Here is a 27478-nt window from a genome sequence, read left to right as displayed (position 1 = left end):
TACAAGCAAACACACACAGAGAAGCACACACATACACAAAAACATACTGCGCTAACCAGAAGTGCGAAAAGGTGCAATACATCATAATTCCACTAGGGGCAGGTCCCAAAAGGGAGCATGTCTATAGACCCCCATGTTAAGTCTATGGAGTTAACTCACCCATGTTTGTCACTAACCTGCTCCGCATGTCCATCTGGGAACTTTTCATTGAAGACCTTTTGGGAAGGGGCGGAAATACTGGTTAGCTGATTGGATAAACCATCTGTCTATCACCACCTTTGTTGGTTATCGACGGGCCAAATCAACCAATTAGATGAACAAAGTGTTCTTCTAATGTCTTCATTTAACATACAATTAAGTTAGGTAATGTAACTAACGTTAAAGGTCACATTCACTGAGAAACCGTTTAATACTTGTTACTTTCGAAATACTATAGCTCACTCCAAGTTGCATATGCATGCTGCACGTGAAAATGATCTTCTACCCCCATTGCCCGCATTAGCCAATGAAAGAAAATACACGGAAAAACAAGCGAATCAGAAAGAGCCCTTCCCAATGACGCCGAAGGGAAACTGACTATTCATGGCCTCGCCCACCTTGGCTTGTGACCGCCCACAGGAAGACAGGAAGATTTTGGCCAGGAGATTGTCTCTCTGCAGCTAGTAGGAGCTAACAGCAAGTTGTTAACATGGCGGAGCAAATTCGTGCCTGTGTTATTTGTGGCAATAACACATCAATGTTGCATGTCTTGCCTTAGAAAGAAGAGTTGAGGAAGAAATGGTTGGAATTTATCGTTGGAACACCACCACCGAAGTATAGTGCAACATTAGTTCTGTGTTCCAATAATTTCGACCACACTCACTGTGCCTGCCTACAGTTAGAAAGGGGTTTTGCATCGATGTTCTGAAAACCTGGACCTGTACGTCACAACGATCGACCACCAGCTCACAGGCTGTAAGTACAAACAAACTTTTCCACCTAACGACTGTTACAAAATAGCATGTTTATATTCTTCGTTAGCATGCATGAAAAGGGCACAAGCTAGGCTTAGGCTAGCCTATATTACAGGAAGCTACACCAGGTACGTAACTGAAGTGTTCTGTTCGCGACGTGTAAAATCAGAGAATGTCTAATAGGAAGGGCTCTGGTAAAATCCATTAGAGCAATGGTCTATTTTTTTTTTTAACGTAGCCTACAGGCCACGCGCCAGGTGTAGCTACTTCCATTGATTAGGCCTATTGGAAGCTAATTGTTGCAGAAGACGCAACGCGAACGGAATGCTTCAGTTACGTGCCTGGTGTAGCTACACTCATAAGAAACTGTATGACCACACTACCCAGAGATTTAGCTTGTTGAACCTATAATCTTCTAACCGAAGCGTTAAACCACAAATAATAATATTGGCAACAATATCTTATGCTCAACTAAGGACTGGTATTGTTCTAGTCTAAACAGGGAAAATCAAAAACACAATACCCGTGCACTATTAGGCTAAGTCGCTATCACTAGAGCCCAGGTATTTACACTTCAGTCTAATTTATGTCTTCTTGCCATTATTACATTGGCCTTTGTAGGCCTACAATGATGTTTTGTTTGATTACTTGCTGTTTACTTAGTGTTTTGTATGTCTTCCAGAGCACATCCTCATGTTGGGCTACACAGCTTTCTAGCCTACATTAGGTCATCACGTTAGAAGCAAAGGTTTGTGATCTAACTTTTATTGTTGTGCTAGTTAGTTTCTAGAAGTCTTTTTCTAGTAGGCTAATACAGGTTCTTATGTGCTCGTCAATGTTTTGGAAAGTCAATTCATGGGTTTCTTCAGGTCACTTTCCACAGGTGTATAAAATCAAGCACCTTGATTATGAATGCAGACTGCATGGTGCTTGATTAATACACCTGTGTAAATGGACCTGATGAAACCCATGAATTGCATAACAGATATAATTGATATTACTGAATGTCTTCTTGTGGGTGTGCTACTTAGTAAATCATACACCTTACCACAGTCACTAAAATATTTTTTGTTTCCATTGTGCCAGTACAGTTTTGTGTGAGAGTGAATGTCCTGTGTACTATTAGTATCTTGTTTACACAGTAATACACATTTATTTACTTTAGGTACCCAAACAGAATACTTCATGAAAAGTATGAGTATTTATACAAGCACTTCGGATACACCATGGACATGGGGGCCTGCTACCTCTACTCCCATCAAGTCTGTTCATCCAAGGCCAGCTAGAAGACCTCGGGTTGATCAAGAGGAGGAGGAGGATGAAAGTGACATCTCCACAATAACACCTGATGGCTCCACCTATGGCCCAGCGCAATCAATGAGCAATGTAATAGAATCATCACAGCCAACGAATGTGTTTTGTGTATTGTCCCTTCGGATACCCAGGACAACACAAGCCGAAACAACAACTCAGACCTTTTTCCCTAAATAATCCCAGCACCACCTTACAAAGGATCTGTAGGCCAGATGTCTGCATCGTCTGGCAAAAAGAGGACATTGTTAATTCTGTGCATAGTTTGGATGGTCTTGTTTTGTGTTTGCATTATTTTAATAGACTGCGATATTACTATTTGTCAGTGTTTCTCAAACTTTTTCAGACCAAGGACCACTTAAACAATAATAATTTAAACAAAAAAAAGATCACTGACCACCTAGCAAAAAAAAATAAAAACAGTAGACCTACTTCAACAGTCTATTACACAATAGGCCTTCTCACTAAACCACCTTGCTTATTGTCTTTGCACCATGCTTATGCTTTCAGAGGATTCATATGATTTAAACTGGCATACTGTAGGTTACATGAGTGTTGCAGAACTGTTTGGATTTACTGTACATACAAGTTGGCTCAATATTGCAAACAACTCATCTATTATATTTTACCACATCTACTTGTGGAACACTTGAGAGAGCTTGCGGACCATACTTTGAGTACCACTGCTGTATGTAAATATAATAAAGCTATTTATTGAAAATGTACCTGTTTTGTATATTAGTTTTAGGAGTTGCATCAGTTTTTGTCCCTTTTAGGCTAAAGGTTTATCTTACCTTTCATATCTTCTGTCTCACAGGGGGCCATAGTAGTCATAGTCGAATGTTTAGTGCATTTTGAAGGGAGTACATTATGTTAAGGCAGACTGGTTCTAATCCTGGGTACAGGGTCATACAGACAACAGGGGTACTGGTGTTGCCCATTTTTCTAACCACATGAGCAATCCCCTTATGAAAAAGTAGTATAGGAATCTTATAGTATTTTGGGACAAAATATTATAGGAATCTTATAGGAATACGTATTTTGGGACATACTGTAGAAGTACTACTAATAACTCTAGAAAAACTATAGCAGTTATAGGATATTATATAGTAGTCTTATACTATAAGATTCCTATAGTACTTTTTCCTAAGGGTCATACGTGACAGAAAACAACTTGAGTAGGCTAACCTCTGCCAATGTAGGCTATTAAAGCCATAGTTTATACTCATTACTGCAGAAGTCTTCCAGCACACGTTCTCTGCTTCTGTAGGCATTCTGGTGCAATTCCAGCGAAATATAGCTAGGACGGAGTAGGTAAGTGTGTTTGCATTTAGATCTATATATATATTGAGCTATAACCAAGTGGTCTTTCAATGATAGTATCATGGAACTATAACTATCTATTCCGATAGCATACAATTAGCAGGCTAGGTCAGTGGCTGAACTGCATTTAGGGTGCTTATAACCTGTGTTGTGAAGTAAAATATCTACTAGGAAGATTGCAAAGACTTTTGACTATGTAAAGAAATAGGACTTTATTTTAAAACGTTTCCAACTGTTTATTACTTGAATGCAAGATGACGATTGCCACAAACGTTTACCTCTTTTAGGAGAAATTTTAAGCTGACATGCAATTGTTACCATTCTATTAAACCAACGTTCACCGACAAACGATCAGGAAGCGGTTCTTCTTCATACTCGGATACTATGATCAAACACATGAAGTTGTATCTCCGAAGACATTTTGTGCAACAGTTTTGACTCGAGTTTTAGCCAGGTTTTAGCACTGTAAAGTTGAATATGGAGCATAGCACAGGCAGAATCGGATGAGGACGCACTACGCCTGTTTGAGTCGTGATTCACTCGGATCTTTCACCCGTATCTTTAAATTAACCCATGAGTCGCGAGTCTCTAGTATCATTAACTCGGATCAGTTGAGTCCTACTACAATTCAATCTAAAACGATAAACAGCGCCACACAACCTCTTGCAATTAGCTAGCCTACTAGCCATCATAGCTGCCAAAAATGTAACAACTTCGTAAGTAGGATAACCACAACTCCACAAATCAACTCAAGCGACTGAGTGAGCAGGCAGTCTGAGATAACTGGTTAACTTCCCGCAGAGCCGGGTTAGTCGGATCAGCCGGCCGGTTAGTCTACATTGAGTACGAGTCGGCTACAGCTACGTTGTCATGAGTGGCTGTAGACGAGCGAGTAGCTCCTCCTCAAAGTGAAAAGCAATTCCACAACAAAAGCCATTCTTTACCTCTTAAATAACATTCAATGTTCTGCATGTAGCCTAGGCATACTTTAGATTTGGTGTATAGATGTAGCATATTAAAATGCAATTAGGTCGCGCAGACAGTCCGAAACATTGCACGCTCTTAATGGAGCTGCTTTGTATACCCGGGTTAGTCGGATCGCTGGGCCGGGCGGTTACGTTATGAGTGCGAGTCAGCCGAATCAGCCGGCTACGTTGTCATGAGTGGATCAGTAGACGAGCGAGTAACTCCTCGTCAAGGTGAAAAGCAAATCCACAACAAAAGCCATTCTTTCACTTCTGAAATAGCATACAATGTTCTACACGTAGGCATAGCATACTTTAAAATGCAATTAGGTCGCGAAGACAGTCCGAAACATTGCAAGCTCTGTATGGAGCTGCTCAGGCTAGCCGGGTCAGTTGGATCAGCAGGGCGGGCCGGTTACGTTGTTATGAGTGCGAGTCAGCCGAATCAGCCGGCTACGTTGTCATGAGTGGATCTGTAGACGAGCGAGTAACTCCTCGTCAAGGTGAAAAGCAAATCCACAACAAAAGCCATTCTTTCACTTCTGAAATAGCATACAATGTTCTACACGTAGGCATAGCCTACTTTAAAATGCAATTAGGTCGCGAAGTCAGTCATTCAACATTGCAAGCTCTGTATGGAGAGTAGGCTATCCAGTCGGATCAGCCAAGCGGGCCGGTTACGTTGTTGTTATAAGTGCGAGTCAGCCGAATCAGCCGGCTACGTTGTCATGAGTGGATCTTTAGAGGAACGAGTAACTCCTCGTCAAGGTTAAAAGAAAATCCACAACAAAAGCCATGCTTTCACTTCTGAAATAACATATATTCTGCACGCATAGCCTACTTTAAAATGCAATTAGGTCGCGAAGACAGCAATGTCCGAAACATTGCAAGCTCTGTATGGAGTTGCTTGAGTAGGCTAGCCTACCTGGGTCATTTGGATCACCCGCGGGCTGACCGGTTACATTATGTTGTTATGAGTGCGAGTCAGTCGAATCAGCCGGCTACATTGTCATGAGTGGATCTGTAGACGAGCAAGTAGCCTAGTTTCTACTCGTGTCAAGGTGATAATAATAATAGGCCTAATGAGAGTAGTAGTAGTAGTAGTAGTAGTAGTAGTAGTAGTAATAATAACAATAATAATAATTTAGTCACTGCAGGGCATTTCTACGTTCCTGTTTCTATGTCTACATTGAAAGTCAATTGCTTAGGCTAGGTTAAGACAATAAATAAACAGTCTGGCTCAAACTGCTTTCTTTCCCGTGAGTGGGTGGAGATTTTGATGCTATTATATTAGGCTATTTTATATTATATTATATTATATATGATATTATATTAGGCTACCTAACATGAATATATATATATATATATATATATATATATATATATATATATATATATATATATATATATATATGTATAGCTATGATTAATAGGCTAACAATATTAGTTGCCTAGTAGGCCTATTAGCTGCCTATAATACCTATTAGAATAGATTCCTAGTAGCCTACTATTAGTATATAGTAGTGGTAATAAACATTGTAGCAGAGTAGCATTAGACCTAGGCAAATTTTCTATTGTTAACAAAACAACAACAAATAATTAATTATTATAATATAGGCTACCCTCCCTGTCAATAAGATCAAAGTTTCTGAACATGAGCACCAAAAAGATGAACAATGTGTGGATGCACTTTGACCAGGAGACCAAAACTCTTAGGCTAAATGCAAGTACTGCAAAAACCTGGTTTCAAATCATGGAGGATCCACATCCAACATGAGAAGGCACTTAACGAAATGAAGCACCCCACTGCACTGCTTGAACGTAGGACTGAATTTCTTTGCGATTTAGCAATACTGACTCAAGTGACTCAAGTGACTCGTTCAACCCGGATCAGTTTAGTGAGTGACTCAGAATAACCCGGATCCTTAAAAGGAATCGAGTTTGACAGGCCTAGGACGCACTGGAGGGAGCGTCACAGTACTGTTAGCCAATCAGAGGCGAGGTCATTAACATGTCATGAATATTCATGAGCAAGAGGCAAATCCTGTTGTTCCTCCCCTCCCACCTTCCCCACCAAACTAGAACAGCATGAAATAGACGCAGGAGAGCATTTTTTTCACCAAAACCGGCTCACAGGGCATTCATTAATACTAGAGACCATGGCAAAATTAATGAAAAAACGATGAGATGAGACCTTTAAGATGTTTTAACTTACCTTTTGTATGTGACATGAACCTAATCAACGACAATTCCCATCAAGTTTTCACGGTAGGTCCTACCCTTCTGAAGAAAGTATATTCCTCCATTATGAACTGGAATCGGCCATGGAGGATGTCTGTGTCGTTCATTTCTCCCTGCATGGCTGAGACTCATAGCTTCACAGCTTACCCAGGAATACTTTCTAATTTGGATAAAACTTGTGCGATAGCTATGCTCAGCTCATCTCATCTGTGGATGCCGTCATGTTGTTCGTTGCGTCACACCTCAACCCGCCTCAAAGCCAACGCTGATTGGACGTTCGTTTGGTGAACTGCTCTAAATTCTCTTTAACGAAAAGTTGCCAGACTGATCTGCGAGTGAAACCCTGAAGCTCGCGAGATCAGGATGGTCTCACGAGGCTAGTTTGTCACTACACCACAGGACAAAACAAACTCAACAGGTGATGTAGAATAAAAGCCAAATGAACAAGATGGAGGGGGCATGTGTTTGTGTTCGAAGAGTAGACGTGTGTTGTCTCTCTGCTAGAGAAAGATGATCTGTGAGAAGCCATAAAGCACAGGAGCAGATTTCCTTCTGAACCTGAATCACACACACTTCATTCATGCATTGATATTTCATTAGAAGACCAATCCTGTCACTGCTCCAACAAGTCCAGCAAGAGTGTGAGATTCCTTCATGTCATGTGTGCTTTGTCACCACTAAAACACTTCATAGCTCTGTTTTGCAGGGATTTGAATACATATACTTAGTATAAGTAATTTTGAGTCAGAAAAACAAGCATGTTTTATCATTCTATATCAACACATACAGAAACACTGACATCTCAGATCAGCAAATCATTTTTCAAAGAAATTCAGCAAATAACTAAACTTTAGGGAGAACAGAATACATCATATTGTTGTTGTTGAAACATTCTCATCATCCACACATTCATTTATGGGAAAGAGCATAATATAAAGAAAGCAATATCAGCATTTGTTTAGTTTCATCAAAACAGCAGTACATAATTGAATATACATACATACATTACACGTGGATGTTGCTACGGTTACGTGGTTACTGTGGAATGTTGCGCAGTGTCTTGACTTGATGAAAAAGTCTGAATTTTGGCAGTTGGTGAAATAGACAACAGTATCATACAAACCACACACACACACACTCACACACACACACCCACACACACTGTAATACAATAGACACAGTAACCGATTGTAAATAACAACTACAACAACACATTACATTTATATAGCGCTTTTCACACCCAAACACACACACACACACACACACAGTGTTATACAATAGACACAGAAACCGGTTGTAAATAACAACTACAAGAAGACATTACATTTATATAGCGCTTTTCACACACACACACACACACACACAGTGTTATACAATAGACACAGAAACCGGTTGTAAATAACAACTACAAGAAGACATTACATTTATATAGCGCTTTTCACACACACACACACACACACACACACACACACACACACACACACACACAGTGTTATACAATAGACACAGAAACCGGTTGTAAATAACAACTACAAGAAGACATTACATTTATATAGCGCTTTTCACACACACACACACACACACACACACACACACACACACACACAGTGTTATACAATAGACACAGAAACCGGTTGTAAATAACAACTACAAGAAGACATTACATTTATATAGCGCTTTTCACACACACACACACACACACACACACACACACACAGTGTTATACAATAGACACAGAAACCGGTTGTAAATAACAACTACAAGAAGACATTACATTTATATAGCGCTTTTCACACACACAAACACACACACACACAGTGTTATACAATAGACACAGAAACCGGTTGTAAATAACAACTACAAGAAGACATTACATTTATATAGCGCTTTTCACACACACACACACACACACAGTGTTATACAATAGACACAGAAACCGGTTGTAAATAACAACTACAAGAAGACATTACATTTATATAGCGCTTTTCACACACACACACACACACACACACACACACACACACACACACACACACACACACAGTGTTATACAATAGACACAGAAACCGGTTGTAAATAACAACTACAAGAAGACATTACATTTATATAGCGCTTTTCACACACACACACACACACACACACACACACACACACACACACAGTGTTATACAATAGACACAGAAACCGGTTGTAAATAACAACTACAAGAAGACATTACATTTATATAGCGCTTTTCACACACACACACACACACACACACACACACACAGTGTTATACAATAGACACAGAAACCGGTTGTAAATAACAACTACAAGAAGACATTACATTTATATAGCGCTTTTCACACACACAAACACACACACACACAGTGTTATACAATAGACACAGAAACCGGTTGTAAATAACAACTACAAGAAGACATTACATTTATATAGCGCTTTTCACACACACACACACACACACAGTGTTATACAATAGACACAGAAACCGGTTGTAAATAACAACTACAAGAAGACATTACATTTATATAGCGCTTTTCACACACACACACACACACACACACACACACACACACACACACAGTGTTATACAATAGACACAGAAACCGGTTGTAAATAACAACTACAAGAAGACATTACATTTATATAGCGCTTTTCACACACACACACACACACACACACAGTGTTATACAATAGACACAGAAACCGGTTGTAAATAACAACTACAAGAAGACATTACATGTATATAGCGCTTTTCACACACACACACACACACACACACACACACACACACACACACACACACACACAGTGTTATACAATAGACACAGAAACCGGTTGTAAATAACAACTACAAGAAGACATTACATTTATATAGCGCTTTTCACACACACACACACACACACACACACACACACACACACACAGTGTTCACTAGTTCGCCCTTCTATATGATTGCTTCAGCTAGACTAGAATGTATGGGAGAAGTGCGTGTTTGGCAAGGTAGCTGTCCGTGGTCCTGGAGTGCCTGGAGCGGATATCGCGATAGAGCGATGACCGCTTGCACCCCCCTGTGTAAGGAGGATGAGTAACAGGGCAATTGGTGAAATGGAGGAGTAGGGGGAGGAGGGGGGATGATTTCGCGAACGTCGGAGCGTGTGACGTATGGAAAAGGAGGTCGGCTTAAATAGGCCTACCCTGCGGCGGCAGTGGGTGAGTTAATTGCTGTCAATCATCCCGAAGGCTCCACCCGAACTTTGTTTATAAAACATCATTTCACTAGTTCGCCCTTCTATATGATTGCTTCAGCTAGACTAGAATGTATGGGAGAAGTGCGTGTTTGGCAAGGTAGCTGTCCGTGGTCCTGGAGTGCCTGGAGCGGATATCGCGATAGAGCGATGACCGCTTGCACCCCAAAAGATCACAGAGAAAGGCCGCTACCAACTACATAAGTGCTTGCTGAGCGAGTCGTAAATCCGCTAGATTGGAGCGGATGTAAGACTGGTAGGCATCCGAGGACCAACGGCCCAGTATTTTAATTTGTTGCTCCGATAAGCCGTTGAGCGCAGCTGTTGTGGCAGCTCCTATCCTGAAGGAGTGTGCGGAGTAGCGATCCGCGGGAAAACCAGATTTGACTAGAATGGTTTTTAAGAGTGTCTGGAATCTGTGGCGAGTGATGGGTAGCCCTTCGTCTGACACGAAGGGCGGGCTAGTAGACGAAGCTTGAGCTGACCGATATGAGATGTAGTGAGATAGGTATTGGAAAGGCTGAAGATCTGAGGCGGAGTTAAGTGGATATGGAGTGTCCTTTTCGGGACTGATCGGTTTTACTCTGTTTGATGGTAAATCGAATGGTGTCTTGGTCTAGCTGCTCTAGATCTGCGATGCACGGGTGGACATCGGGAATGAAAAGAGACGAAGGGCATGTAAACTCGCTACATCTCAGCAGCCCAAAAAGGCCAGTAGAAACATAACGGAGATGGTGGAATCGGAATGCGGTGACATGACCCTTTGCGAAGGGTAGCGAGGCGGGTGGCGAGAATGCTTGAGGTAATGGGAAGGCGGGAGTCTTGGGGGACTGGATGTTGCCTACGGATACCTTTAATTAACAAGCCTATCCTGGTGTCGGAGAAGGGGCATTCGGAGCCGTGGGGGCGTTTGTAGAAGAAATGAATGCCAGCTAGGTAGACTCTAATGGAAGAAACTTTGATCCCGAGTGAAGTGTGGGCGTAGGTGATAAATGATGATATGGTGACTGCATCGAAACTGGGAAATGGTAGTGAGTGCTTTGCGTGGAACTGTTTGAAGCACGACCAAGCAGTCCAGTAGGACTGCATGGTCCTGGGTGCGAGGGCTTGAAGGGCTAGGTCGGCCGTGATGGGCTGAAGATAGCTGAGGGGGTGGTTTAAGGGAAGATGGTCTCCGAAAAGCTGGGGAGTGGAGTAGGGTACGGGTCCGCCTCTGGAGCCGAGCTTCTGAATCTCTGGAATTTAAGACGAGAGAGAGAGTCGGCAATTCCATTGTGGCAACCGGGGACGTGCGCGGCTCTTATAATAAGCTGGTAGCTGGCTGCTATCCAGATTAGACGCCTAATAAGAGGGGAAAGCGCAGGCGATTTTGAGCTCGAGTTATTAATGACGTGCACTACGGCTTCGTTGTCGCTGTGGATTATCACACTCTTGGAGGTCCACTCATTCCCCCAGGTAGGGCCGTGATGGCTACGGGGTAGAGTTCGAACACGGCTGACGATTCGTTTCCAGTTGTTAGCTCTCTGAACTCTAGTGGCCACGGGGATGCAAACCAGCGCCCTTTGAAAAAGCCTCCGAAGCCTGTTGAGGGGGCTGCGTCGGTGTACAACTGGAGCTCTTCTGGAGATGATTGGCAGTCGTCGTAGAACGTGCACAGACCATTCCATTCGTCTAAAACATCCTCCAGAGTTTGATATCGGCCAGACACTGGGCATCTAGAGATACGACGTCTTCGAGAGATGGGGTTGCTGAGCGCAGTTTAGGAGATGCGAGATGAAAGGGCGGCCCTGGGGAATGAGTTGACTAGTGGACACTCGACCGCGCCGTGACTGGGGCTATTGCAGAGGGGACAAGATGGCTTAAGTCCTAGGAAAACGCGGTTATGGAGCTCCATATCGAGCGCGCCCCAGTAGGGGTTTTAGTTCCAGAGGCCGACTCTGGCAGCGCATTTTGCTGAAAACAGCCGGTGGTAGCCTACGTATGAAAATGAGCTCCACCGTAGGATACGGCTAGGCCGGCGATGATGGCCAGGTAGTCATTTAGCTTAGTCATTTGCGTCGACTGGAGAACACGAAACAGACGACTTCTGTGTAGTTGGTAAAAGCTACGGTGAACTCGGGAAATGACAGGGTTTTTGATGCTGGGCCAGAATTCTTTTAGAGAAAAACCAGTTCGCCGCAAACTAGATCCCGGTTATGAGAGGGAATAGGAAGGGAGGGAAGAATGGTAGAAAGGTCTACGTCTGCACCTGACAAGATGAGGTTCCTGGTGGACGCTGTGACGGGTGGTGGTTCGAATGCTGCAGCGTGAGGAGGCGGTGGCAGGGCCTGTGCTGTGGCTAAAGAATAGTTTTGCTGCCGGAACGGGACGTCGTGGTCCGAAGCACTCGCGGAGTGCTGATGACCCGCTGCTGCGGGCTGGTCTAGCGCGGAGCCGGGGAAGAGATGGGAAGGGAGAAAAGGGGGGAGGGAGGGAGCGGTCGCTGACGCGACCGGAAGGGGAGCAACCTGGGACAGGGTCGCGGGAAGTGGGACGGGGAAGGAAAGAGGGTTAGGGGGGAGTAGCGACGCTGTCGCTATCGGCGCCGACTGAGACCAGGTGCTCGCTAACTCCTAAGAGAGATGGGGAGCTAGTGAGGTGACTCTTCGAGCTGACGCTTCGTGAGTTGAGGCGTGCTGTACAGACGTGGCTCCCGGAATGGAAAGGGGAGGGGGGAGAGGGGGGAGGGAGGGAGCAGTCGTCGGAACGACTGGAGGTGGGGCAGGCCTGGACCGAGTCCTGGCTAGGGGAGGTGGATGGGGGAGGGAAAGAAGGAGTGGGGGAGAGTAGCGACGCTGTCGCTACCGGGGCCGTCTGGAAGAGTGGGGCTGGACCCGGAAATACGGCGGAGATGCGGCGGGAATGGGCCTGAGCCGCTGACGTGGCAGTGGCTGTGGCTGTGGCTGAAACAGCGGAATGATACGCTCTGAAGCGTGTGGTGCCGGAAAGTGCTGTCGGCGTGCCCGGTTCGCGAGGTGGCTGGTGGTGTGTGCTTCGTCCGGCTGAATGGCCGGCGGAAGGAACCGCGTCGGGATGCCAGAAGGAGCAGCTTGCTTCCTGGTCTGGGGAGGAAAACAAAGTGAGGGAGCGGGAGGGCGAAAAGACCGGGTTATCCGACTGCGTTAGAAGGCGGAGGAGATGGAACTTCCTATCCGACATACGGAACGCGATGCCGCGGGAATGGAGAGTGCTGCGGATGCGAGCCACTGTCCAGTGGGTAGGGTCAACGCCTTGCTGGCGCTGGGTGGATTTCCAGTTCCATGAGAGCTGTCTTGTCAATGCGAACGATACGCAGACTGAATGATTTCGCGAACGTCGGAGCGTGTGACGTATGGAAAAGGAGGTCGGCTTAAATAGGCCTACCCTGCGGCGGCAGTGGGTGAGTTAATTGCTGTCAATCATCCCGAAGGCTCCACCCGAACTTTGTTTATAAAACATCATTTATACAATAGACACAGAAACCGGTTGTAAATAACAACTACAAGAAGACATTACATTTATATAGCGCTTTTCACACACACACACACACACACACACACACACACACACACACAGTGTTATACAATAGACACAGAAACCGGTTGTAAATAACAACTACAAGAAGACATTACATTTATATAGCGCTTTTCACACACACACACACACACACACACACACACACAGTGTTATACAATAGACACAGAAACCGGTTGTAAATAACAACTACAAGAAGACATTACATTTATATAGCGCTTTTCACACACACAAACACACACACACACAGTGTTATACAATAGACACAGAAACCGGTTGTAAATAACAACTACAAGAAGACATTACATTTATATAGCGCTTTTCACACACACACACACACACACAGTGTTATACAATAGACACAGAAACCGGTTGTAAATAACAACTACAAGAAGACATTACATTTATATAGCGCTTTTCACACACACACACACACACACACACACACACACACACACACAGTGTTATACAATAGACACAGAAACCGGTTGTAAATAACAACTACAAGAAGACATTACATTTATATAGCGCTTTTCACACACACACACACACACACACACAGTGTTATACAATAGACACAGAAACCGGTTGTAAATAACAACTACAAGAAGACATTACATGTATATAGCGCTTTTCACACACACACACACACACACACACACACACACACACACACACACACACACACAGTGTTATACAATAGACACAGAAACCGGTTGTAAATAACAACTACAAGAAGACATTACATTTATATAGCGCTTTTCACACACACACACACACACACACACACACACACACACACACAGTGTTATACAATAGACACAGAAACCGGTTGTAAATAACAACTACAAGAAGACATTACATTTATATAGCGCTTTTCACACACACACACACACACACACACACACACAGTGTTATACAATAGACACAGAAACCGGTTGTAAATAACAACTACAAGAAGACATTACATTTATATAGCGCTTTTCACACACACACACACACACACACAGTGTTAAACAATAGACACAGAAACCGGTTGTAAATAACAACTACAAGAAGACATTACATTTATATAGCGCTTTTCACACACACACACACACACACACACACACACACAGTGTTATACAATAGACACAGAAACCGGTTGTAAATAACAACTACAAGAAGACATTACATTTATATAGCGCTTTTCACACACACACACACACACACACACACACACACACACACACACACAGTGTTATACAATAGACACAGAAACCGGTTGTAAATAACAACTACAAGAAGACATTACATTTATATAGCACTTTTCACACACACACACACACACACAGTGTTATACAATAGACACAGAAACCGGTTGTAAATAACAACTACAAGAAGACATTACATTTATATAGCGCTTTTCACACACACACACACACACACACAGTGTTATACAATAGACACAGAAACCGGTTGTAAATAACAACTACAAGAAGACATTACATTTATATAGCGCTTTTCACACACACACACACACACACACAGTGTTATACAATAGACACAGAAACCGGTTGTAAATAACAACTACAAGAAGACATTACATTTATATAGCGCTTTTCACACACACACACACACACACACACACACACACACACACACACAGTGTTATACAATAGACACAGAAACCGGTTGTAAATAACAACTACAAGAAGACATTACATTTATATAGCGCTTTTCACACACACACACACACACACACACACACACAGTGTTATACAATAGACACAGAAACCGGTTGTAAATAACAACTACAAGAAGACATTACATTTATATAGCGCTTTTCACACACACACACACACACACACAGTGTTAAACAATAGACACAGAAACCGGTTGTAAATAACAACTACAAGAAGACATTACATTTATATAGCGCTTTTCACACACACACACACACACACACACACACACACAGTGTTATACAATAGACACAGAAACCGGTTGTAAATAACAACTACAAGAAGACATTACATTTATATAGCGCTTTTCACACACACACACACACACACACACACACACACACACACACACACAGTGTTATACAATAGACACAGAAACCGGTTGTAAATAACAACTACAAGAAGACATTACATTTATATAGCACTTTTCACACACACACACACACACACAGTGTTATACAATAGACACAGAAACCGGTTGTAAATAACAACTACAAGAAGACATTACATTTATATAGCGCTTTTCACACACACACACACACACACACAGTGTTATACAATAGACACAGAAACCGGTTGTAAATAACAACTACAAGAAGACATTACATTAATATAGCGCTTTTCACACACACACACACACACACAGTGTTATACAATAGACACAGAAACCGGTTGTAAATAACAACTACAAGAAGACATTACATTTATATAGCGCTTTTCACACCCGCATGGAGAGACAGAGTAGAGACAGGGGCGGAGCTTGGGGGGGTGCGGGAGGTGCGGCCCGCCCCCGGCCCGGGATCCGCAGGGGCCCGGTGCGAGGGTGCCCCTCCCCCACCTCCAGGTAAGGTGGGACGAGCCTCTCCCACGGCACAAGGCCGGAGGAGCTAAGGTCATGCAAACGGTTTCTTTTCAATCATTTTCATCAGAGTGGGACGTATTCGGCTTATAGGTTGCCCCAGTCAGGACGAGTTATGACTCACGGTTGCTGAAAAGTTTTGAAATTTACTTTGATGATTTAGTAGGTGTAAAATATTGAATAAAATGTTCTGCTGTATGACTGGCTTTATTTTAACTCTCATATTGAACTTTTACGACGTGCAAATTTACAAAATTGGATCAACGATATTGTCTCCTACAGGCGTCAATGAGAGAACACTTACACATACATGATTTTGGTTTTGATTTTCTAATTGGAGTAAGTCTTTGTGACAACACATCATGATACATTTGATAATGTTTGATCGTTGTTTTGGTATGAAGCATCTTTTACGTAGCCTAATGAATGCGCTCTAGGAAGTGAAAGTAGCCTAACCTAGGCCTATGCGCTCTGTGTCTGAGTCTGTGCACGTCCGCAATTGATTACGTTCCTCAAATGCAGAACACATCAATCCCATGGTATTTTTTGCCCTAAAATGCATGAAACATGCAAGTTCAAAATCCCGCCGGTACGTTACATCTCCGTTTCATATTTGCCTACTAGCCTACAATAAATGAATTGAACAAACTCAACTGACAACAGGTATACTGATTCGGTCATTGAGACTACAGAATACAGACTACAGAATACAGTACAACAAACTTTCTGTCTTTCTGAAGTTTATTTTTGTATTCCGGGGTACAGCCTAATTGCCTAATGTCTTGACAATAGTTTTTCTTACCGGCTTGCTGTTTAAACTGACTGCGCCGCTCTGAACTTTCCTGCCAGGTTTATGACGTAAACCGCTACATCTCGGCTCTGGCATTGCCTAAACTCATCGTGTGGGAAATCAGATTATCTGTCAATATTGGGCTTTGAAAGTAAGGGATATTTGCTCAGTAATAGTAGGCTACATTTTGTAACATTTATGGAGAAACCGAGGGGAAGTTAAATTAGAAATCATTGGAAATTGAAAACACATACAAAAAAAGATTTGGGGCTTTTAAAAAGAGATTTGGGGCTTGAGCCCCCGAAACCACCCCCTCGCTCCGCCAATGCAACCACCCAGCAGTAACTTCTGCATTCAGTGAGATTTGTACCGCCCTAATTTTATTTTTGACTCTTCCCGTCACCGTTGCAACCTCTGAGCGCTCATTCTCCAAGTTAAAGATCATTAAAAACCACTTGAGGAGCACAGTGGGACAGGAGAGACTGAGTGGACTTGCCATGTTGCGGAGCGCAAGGCTCGTCGTATGCCCTTCAAATAGTGCTGCGTATTATTGTTGATTTATTATTAGGGGTCATGTAGCCTAATGTTTTTGTTGTTGTTCTCTTGGTTACACTTCATGTACGTTCGATGGACTTCAAAATTACATAGTTGCTCTCCGTGGTGCTGACGCTTGTAAGACCCTGTTGCGGGCATGTGTAGCCTATGTTGTAAAATTATGTTATGATGAGTTTAATAAAGGGCCCGGTCATGTGCCCCGCCCCCGGCCCTGCTCTGACTTGTTCCGCCACTCAGTAGAGAGAGAAAAAGAAGGGAGGGGGAATAGAGAGAGAGAGAGAGAAATAGAAAGGGAGAGAGAGAGAGAGGAAGGGAAGGGAAGGAGGGGGAGTAGAGACTGAGGGGAGAGAGAAATAGAAAGGGAGAGAGAGAGAGAGGAAGGGAAGGGAAGGAGGGGGAGTAGAGACTGAGGGGAGAGAGAGAGATAGAGAGAGAAAGGGTGGATGTACCTGTTGGAGGAGGAGCTCATGTGATCTTGCACAGGGACACTGAGGATTGATAAACCCAAAACCCTGGATAGAGGGGCTCAGTGAATGTGGAGTGGAACGTGTGCAGGTGGGTGAGTGTGTCAGTGGAGACGCTGTAGAAGGACAGAGTGCCGGCCAGCCAGTCCAGGTAAACTCCTACTGTTCTGGAGCCGGAGGAGGGGGCAGGTATACCAGTCTGTTCATTAAGTATAAGTATATATACTCTTTTGATCCTGTGAGGGAAATTTGGTCTCTGCATTTATCCCAATCCGTGAATCAGTGAAACACACAGCACACAGTGAGGTGAAGCACACACTAATCCCGGCGCAGTGAGCTGCCTGCAACAACATCTAGTGAGGGGTTAGATGCCTTGCTCAAGGGCACTTCAGCCGTGCCTACTGGTCGGGGTTCAGAACCGGCAACCCTCCGGTTACAGGTCTGAAGTGCTAACCAGTAGGCCACGGCTGCCCAATTATTGTGCAGGACAGAGCAACTGTTATCAGGAAAGCTAACGTTGCGGTCAGTAGAGCACAGACTCCAGGACTTGGCATTCCGTCCCATTATGACGTCATTACTGTCCCCTTTCCTCTTGATGCTTTTATAGGCCACAGATATCTCAGCTCCTGTCGACTCAGAATATTCATCAACACTCCACTCAGCCTCCCAGTAGCCAGGAGTCAAATCTCTCTGGGTGTTCAGGATACGGCTGCTGCTCCTTATCCACACGTGTCACCTTTCTGTTCCCCTCAGAGAGAGAGAGATTTCTGATCACAGGCATCTGCAGACAAGAGGAGAGGAGAGAACATAAGAACACACACACACAAACCTCATCAGAATATGGGGAACACTCAACAAAGTAGACAACAAAGCACAAACCCACACACCATGTCAGCACAAACAAACAAACACACACACACACACACACACACCATGTCAGCACAAACAAACAAACACACACACACACACACACCATGTCAGCACAAACAAACAAACACACACACACACACACACCATGTCAACACAAACAAACAAACACACACACACACACACACACACACACCATGTCAGCACAAACAAACAAACACACACACACACCATGTCAGCACAAACAAACAAACACACACACACACACACACCATGTCAACACAAACAAACACACACACACACACACACACACACCATGTCAACACAAACAAACAAACACACACACACACACACACCATGTCAACACAAACAAACCACACACACACACCACTACACTACCAGCACACACACACACACCACTACTCTACCAGCACACACATACGCCACTACCCTACCAGCACACACATACCACTACCCTACCAGCGCGCGCACACACACACACACACATCACTACCCTACCAGCGCACACACACACACACAATGTCAACAGAAAAAAACACACACACACACCCCCTACTACCCTACCAGCGCACACATACACACACACACACACACACAATGTCAACATAAACAAAACAAAAACACACACCCCACTACCCTACCAGCACACACACACCACTACCCTACCAGCGCGCACACACACACACACACACACACAATGTCAACATAAACAAAACAAAAACACACACCCCACTACCCTACCAGCGCGCACACACACACACGCTCACACACAATGTCAACATAAACAAAAACACACACACACACACACAGGGACAAACACACAAACACACACATACACACACACACACAATGTTAACATAAACAAAACAAAAACACACACCCCACTACCCTACCAGCGCACACACACACACACGCTCACACACAATGTCAACATAAACAAAAACACACACACCACCACCCTACCAGCACACACACACACACACACACACACAGGCACAAACACACACACACACACACACAATGTCAACATAAACAAGAAACATACACACCCATACACACATTCAAGCATACCAAGCAATACCCTACCAGCGCACACACACCACTACCTACAGTGGGCATCACTTTCAAATGGCCACTTCAGTCGCGCTTTACGAGACGTGAAGCTGCGTGAAGCTTTAGTACCACTTTCAGCCACTGTGCGTCGCTCTGCCACTGTACATCGCTCTGTCAGTAGCCTGACTGCCGCCCCTTCTGAAAAAGCAGGAGGCGACCTTTAAACATAATTGTTACCGAGAGGAATCCCAGCCTACGAATTCAATAACAAAATAAATCATGCATAATTAAAAATTACCTCGATTAAGGCTGCTTGGGTATGGCTTAAGGCTTGACTACACGGTGGTAGCGAAAATCAAAATCTGCTTTTGATAGCCTACCGGTGCCGCTCCACAAAACTAAAAAAATATCTTAATTTGCTGTCTACGTTATTGTCAGTGTTGGGGGTAACGCAACTACGCAAATCAAAACAGTGTCTTGTGTGATAATTGAGACAGTAGAGAAATAACTGTTCAGAATTAATCTGTAGCTTCTGCAAAACAATGTTGTTGGCGATTTAATACTAGGCTATCTAGCAACGTTTTTCACAGGCTAGACAACTATGACACACATTAATTTGCCCTACTTCTTGACTGCAATGTAGTCAATTGACTGCTTGACATGTCATTTTTATTTTTCTGTACAATAAACAAATACATCTGCTTTATGCCGCAGAATTACATTCATATTTGGCTGACTGCAGACGCGCCACTTCCCTCCCCATATTCCAAGATTAAGATAGTAGCCTATACAAAAAGCACTTCATACTATCATAAAAAAATCGTTAAAACGAATAGTTATTTGCAATTTGACAAAACACTGGTCCTCATTTTGCGAATGCGAGGGCGATATGAGCCTGTTGCATTTAGTTAGATGTCCGAGTCACGCATAATGTTTGAAAACCACTGGCTCGTAATCACAATAATTTAACACACAACAGTTGGATAGCCTACTTCATCATGTCCCCATGCCTACATTTTTGTGAGTAGCATAGAAATTGTTAAAAACAATAAAATATGGCTCTCCGTTTGGGACATCGAAAACGTATATTTTTAATAGGGTAGACTACCGTCTTAGATGCTGACTTGCAAAGGCCTCGGGATAACACGTTATCTCCACTATCATCAGTCATGCCCCTTGATCAAAGTGGGGAATGAAATAAAAGTTTGAGAACCACTGGCTTAACAAGTTACCTGCAGTCCAGAACACACAGAATCTGTTGCAATATTCTGATGATATCGGCGATGATATCGGCAAATGTTTGTTTTCCAAAGTAAGAATTTCACTTCACCATGCACCTTCGACAATGAATAGCTCATTACAGTGCATGAAAATGCACTGTACTGTTATTCCAAGGCTTTTTACAGTGCATGAAAATGCACTGTACTGTTCTTCCTAGGTTTCTTATTACAGTGCATGAAAATGCACTGTACTGTTCATCCTAGGCAACAACAACAACTTCTTCTTATTACAGTGCATGAAAATGCACTGCACTGTTCTTCCTAGGCAACTTCTTATTATTATTCCGCTTACCACTTTTTCCTTACGCAATTTCTCTTGAACAGTTTAACTTAGAAACTTCATTCAACTTTGTAACGTAGGTATTCAAACGGACCAAGCTGCTATGTCTTTTCAACTTTGAAACTTTTATACTTTTTAAACTATTAAAGAAAAACTTTTTAAAAATCCCCATAGACTTAACATTGCCGATTGTGACATCATAATACGGCCGTTAAGCAATTAGAATCCTATGGCAGGTGTTCGGGCCACCTGGACCAACTGCCAGTCTCAGGCTTTAAGCATACAAACTGGCCCTATTAAGACTACACATCCTGTTCAACTGCTTCCTCTGCCAAAAACTGTTTCAAAATAAAAGTCCTCACTACAATATTTCACTATTAAACAATGTAACCCTTTAAACTACTGAACTTTTTAACTGTTCAGCCATTGTAACTGTTACTTGTCATCAACTATGACTCCTACCCACTGTAGCTAGTTAGCATGTTAGCATAGTTAACATTTTTAGCAAAACTGCTAAAAATGATTAGCTAAGTTAGCTAAGTAACATGGTTAGCATAGTTAACATTTTAACATTGTTAGCATGCTAGTTAGCATAACTGCTAAAAATGATTAGCGAAGTTAGCTAAGTCACATGGTTAGCATAGTTAACATTTTAACATTGTTAGCATGTTAGTTAGCATAGTTCGCATAACTACTAAAAATTATTATTTAAGTTAGCTAAGTCACATGGTTAGCATAGTTAACATAGTTAACAGTATTAACATTATTAACATAAAAAAAAAACTGCTAGAAAACATTAGCTAAATTAACTAAGATAAGTAACTTGGTTAGCATTATTATCTTTGTTAACATAGTTAGCATAACTGCTAGCAAACATTAGAGCCATTCCAACTGTCAGTTATCGTCAACTATCTACCTAAATAATTTAACCATTTAAACTATCCACCTATTTAACTGTTCAGTCATTCCAACTATATTAAACCTCATCTACCTAGCAACCAATATAGTTTGTTTTTACTCTGTATGATATTTTACATCATATTTTTGCATTTTCATGCACTGTATTTCCTTCAGGAAATGCTTTTCTAGTTACACTTGTTACTGTTAAATGTAGGCCTAACTGGTATCATTACAAAACATTATTCTGTGTCCTAAAACTGGCATATCTTATGGCATTGTGTCATGTAAGTTCGTTGCAAAGTCTAGAGAAATGTGTGAGGTGGTCAGTGGGGGACAATTGAGGCACACATTGGATTGTGTTATTACTTGAACATTCCACACTATCCACAGTTGTGGTATCGGGGGCAGGAGGATTACTGTTAGCGCAGGCTTTATATAAAATTCTTCAACAGAAGGCCTCGAATGCAGGCTTTATATAAAATTCTTCATTGGGTTTGACACCAGGGGTCATATTCTCAAAGCCTATTATCTTACCACTAGGAGTAGGCTATACTCCTAAATAGCAATAAAATATTTTAGCTAGGAGTTTCTCTTATTAAGTTATTCACAAAGCCTTTCAGACCTACTCTTAGTAAGGAAAAATGGCAACTCCTAAACTAAGAGCAAAGATTCTGGAGCAGAGCGCTCTAGAATCTTTGACCAAGAGTGAGTGAGTCTTCGTTGCTATGGATGACGTTATTACTCATGCACAAGCTTTACTGAAGTGACCACCAAAGATTCTAGAGCGTGACCACCTTGATTTGCTGATGATTGTAACGCGGGCATGATTCCAAACACCTCCCTTACGATGATGAGTGACAGGTCTCAGAAGGCGTGCACTACACAAGGACGGAAGATGATGAATAACTGGGGCCGTAGGCTATTCACAAAGGCTTTTATCTTACCACTAGGAGTAGGCTACTCCTAAATCGCACTAAAAGATTTTAGCTAGGAGTTTTCTCTTAAAAGTTAGTCACAAAGCCTTTCAGACCTACTCTTGGTAAAGAAAAATTACAACTTCTAAGTTCACGTTCACGTTCACTGTTAAAACTGTTGGACATGAAAGGCCACATGGACTACAAACAAACTACAACGTGACGACAAAAGTGATGACAGCCCCTAACTGGGCAACTCTGCTAGCAAAATCTAGCCCCAGTTTCCGACCTCTGACTCACACATTAAGTGACGTGAAAGACGCGGAATGATGATGTTTTCACTCGGAGAAAGGTTTTTCCGAAGCCCATGAACGCTAGGTATGTTGCTATGGATGACGTCATTACTCATGCACAATCTTGACTGAAGTGACCTTGATTGGCTGACGATTGTAATGCGGGAATGATTCCAAACACCTCCCTTCCGATGATGAGTGACAGGTGACAGGTCTGAGAATGCGTGCACTACACAATTAGTGTGAAGGACGGAAGATGATTAATAACTGAATAAAAAGGCCTAGCCTAAATGAATAAAGAGTAAGGCAAAACAAATAGCCTAGCCTTGAATTTCCCCTGGGGATCAATAAAGTATCTATCTATCTATCTATCTATCTAGTAGCCTAATGAAACATAGGCCTATGGATTGATGCAGTATCTTTGCAACATTATGAAATTAATCTGTCACCATATGCCTAGGCTACGTTTGCAAAGAGGAGAACATTTTAATTTGATTCACAATGAAACGTTACATTTAATTTACATGTTAACAATGAGTAGTTTTGGTTGTTGGTGGTGGCGTTATTGCATCCCTTTTATGAATGCAAAATTGTTCCCTCGCGATTGGAAGCTCCTGTTGCCGCATAGGCTACGCATTTCAAAACATCGCAACGTAAAATGCCACAAAAAGCTGTTTATGAATAGGTCTTAGTGAGTTAGGAGTCCTCTCGACTTCTTTTAAGCCGTCCCAGACTTAGGTGCTACTTTTAGGTCTAAAATGCTTCGTGAATTACTTTTAGTGAAAAAAAATTAGGAGTCCTAAAGTTAGGAGTGACACGCCCATTATTTTTAGGAGTTGCTCCTAAATTCGCCAGTTAGGAGCTACTTTTAGCCTTAAAATTCTTTGTGAATACAGCCCCTGAATAAAAAGGCCTAGCCTAAATGAATCAAGAGTAAGGCAAAACAAATAGCCTAGTAGCCTAATGAAACATACGGATTTATGTAGTATCTTTGTAACATTATTAAATTATTTTGTTACTATGCCTACGTTTGCAAAAGAGAACATTTTAATTTGATTCACAATAATGTTACATTTAATTTACATGTTGACAATGAGTAGCCTAGTTTTGGTTGTTGTTGGTGGCGTTATTGCATGCTAGTTATGCCTACAATGCAAAATTGCTTCCTCACGATTGGAAGCTCCTGTAGCTGCATAGGATTTCAAAACCGCAGGTTTGTGAATAGGTCTGTGAGTAAGGAGTCCTCTTGACTTCTTTTAAGCTGTCAGAGGTGGGAAGGTGTGATTTGTTGGGGGCAGGGCCGGATTAACTGCACAATGTCTGATGGCCCCCCTGCCCCCCAGCCAACGTGAATCGGGTGGTCAGTTAATAGGCCTATATCGTGAAGATTTTTCTTGCCATCTAAGGCACTCACCTCACCAAGTAGCTCGTTTGTTTACAACTAACATTCCATTTAATTAAACTGCTTTATAGGCTATGCCGAAATAGTTTTCAACATTTTGAATATTAGTGTCGGGTGAATTAGGAAATGTTCTCAAAGTAGCCTTATGGCTGAAAGCTGGTTGGAATCCCCCCCGTCAAGCAATATAACCAAACGCACTTCCTGCACTCATTGTTTCAAAAGGAGTAATTTCGGCTTTGTCAGAACTGAAGAGCTGTGGATGGCACTGCATGGCATGCCCAATGAAAATAAATGAATGCAATGCAACACAACACAGACCCCGCTTCTCTCGAGTCAGTCACTGACATGAACGAAACACAGAACCCACTTCTCTCACGGCAGTCACTGACAGTAGCCTAGAATAAATGCATGGGGAAAAACACTTCCCCATGACAAAGACATCGTAAAACACTGAAAGTTAATATTTTGTCACTAGCAACATACATCTGTCCTTTGTCAAATGTGTTATGTTCCAAGTAGCCTAGTGCGTAATTCTGCTTCATAAAGTTGAACAAATACATTTGCTTTCACAGAAAAATATAAATAGCCAGTTAGGGTCTACAGTGCAGAGTTGGTAAGTTATGGTAGGCCAACTTGCAGTGAACATACAAACAGGGGAAATTCTTTCTCTAGTAGTTGAGTAGCCTCAGGTGCGCACGTAGACATAAGGCCGAACATGCAAGCGCCAATGAATCGTGCTCTCACGACAATCACACCGTTAAACTTAAATAGGTTAACATCACTCTAAGTTCGCCTTCAACCAAGGAAAACGATGATTTAAAGACATCTGTTTCGTTGGAAGGGCAAGGGGTAGCAACAGGGCAACACAGAGACAGGCCCGATGGCAGGGCTGTTATGAGAGTATTAAAATATGGGATATTCTACGGGAAAATATTAAAACGGCAAGACAGCGGGTGAAAGTTAAAATACGTGATAAACACGGAAAAAGTTGGCATGCATTGTTTCGGTCCCCGTGCACAGGGATTATTTGTCATATTATTAATCACATATGATTATTTGTGAAATTGTGCAAACAGGCACAACACATTTGAAAAGGAAGGACTGGTAGCATGCAAGCTCACAGGAAAGATTGATTTAAGAACGTCACACGTATCACAGTGTGTGGCTGTGGCGCAAAGCAGCGCGGGCGGAAGACAGCGACAATTGGCAAGGGGAGGGTCATGTCTTTTTAACAATTCTGTCGGAGGGTCATTGAACAATTTCTAGCAGGCAAGGGAGGGTCATGCAACTTTTGACTGAAGCACTCAAAATTCCTCCGGTGGCCCCTTCAATAAATAACGAACAGTCTCTGGATTGCTGCTGGGCTATATGCCTTGGTTCATGTCTGTTAACAACTCATTGCCGTCAAACGCGTAGCCTATCTCGCGGTTGCATCCATTACAAACAAACATGCAATGTGAACGTCTGGGATTGGGGAGAGCACTGAATGCTCTAATGAATAAGCACGAAGTCAAACCTTTAAATGAAAAACACTCTTTAATAATAAAAAAATAAACCGCTAATGAAGTAAACTTGTGACCATCAAAAATCGTTTATCGCCTGTAACTCCGTGATAACAGGACGTAACAGGAAGGCATTTGGCTGAGGTTAATATGCTCTATATTTTGTCCAAATGATGTCTGTCTATCATCGTTGCACTCGGAGAAAACCAGAATGTTTAATTTGTCCTGCGTTTCTTGTACGGCTGCAAACGGGATTCACTCGCAGTTAACAAAATATTTCTTTATTAGGGCAGGGCAGGCATATTTCTGGCTATTAAATTATTTCTAAACTAGTCTGCTAAAGTCTGTAGTGAAGTCTGTGTAGGGTTTTCCAGGCTCCATTTCTTTTTACGAGACACCCTGCTCACTTGAGACATCTACCGGTTGTTTGGGTTGTTGCAGCGTCGTTGCAGCGTCACTGGAAAAATTAAAGTTGCGTGAGACCGCGTGATCCCGCGCGCGGACCGCGAGTGAAGCTGGCCAAGTCGAAGCACTGCCCACTGTATGTGATTTTGGGAACTCTGTGATGAATGGAAATGAAATATAGGACGATCGAAAACTCATGAAAACGCACCGAACAGGGACCATATTTTGACATATCATGACTAATAAGTACATACTGCAGAGGTATTACTGATGATAATGTGCTTGCTACCAAGGAACCAGTTTCCACTTTAGAATGGGAGCGAATCCACACAGCACACAGCACACACACAACCTGGGCAGTGAAATGCAGCAATGAGGTTGAGCCATACACTTGCTTATTCTACAACTGTTCTCCTACTATTTGGGATTTATTCAGACAGTATACAAGTATGTATGTACGTTTTTTAAAAGTAAATGTTCCAATCAATGATCTAGACATTTTCTTCTCTCTCCTTCTTTTTACAGTCTAATGGTTACTGACTACAACGGCTCGAGGTCAAAGGTCATACGGAATCA

The 27478-nt window shown here is 42.5% G+C and overlaps 1 long non-coding RNA gene across 2 annotated transcripts; it reads left to right on the top strand.

Moving 5' to 3' along the window:
• Positions 1-8040: 8040 nt before the first annotated feature.
• On the top strand, positions 8041-18091 carry LOC121719109. 2 transcript variants are annotated; one of them, XR_006034170.1, is made up of 3 exons: positions 8041-8060; positions 11296-11300; positions 17933-18091. It is a non-coding gene; the product is annotated as an uncharacterized LOC121719109 (long non-coding RNA). The 2 variants fall into 2 exon arrangements; XR_006034171.1 differs by lacking the exon at positions 8041-8060 and adding an exon at positions 12503-12519 and having other exon boundaries at positions 11289-11300; positions 17938-18091.
• The last annotated feature ends 9387 nt before the right edge of the window (positions 18092-27478 follow it).

This window comes from Alosa sapidissima, chromosome 9 (genome assembly GCF_018492685.1).
Source record: "Alosa sapidissima isolate fAloSap1 chromosome 9, fAloSap1.pri, whole genome shotgun sequence".
Lineage (NCBI taxonomy): Eukaryota > Metazoa > Chordata > Actinopteri > Clupeiformes > Clupeidae > Alosa > Alosa sapidissima.
This window is presented reverse-complemented; position numbering and strand designations above follow the sequence as displayed.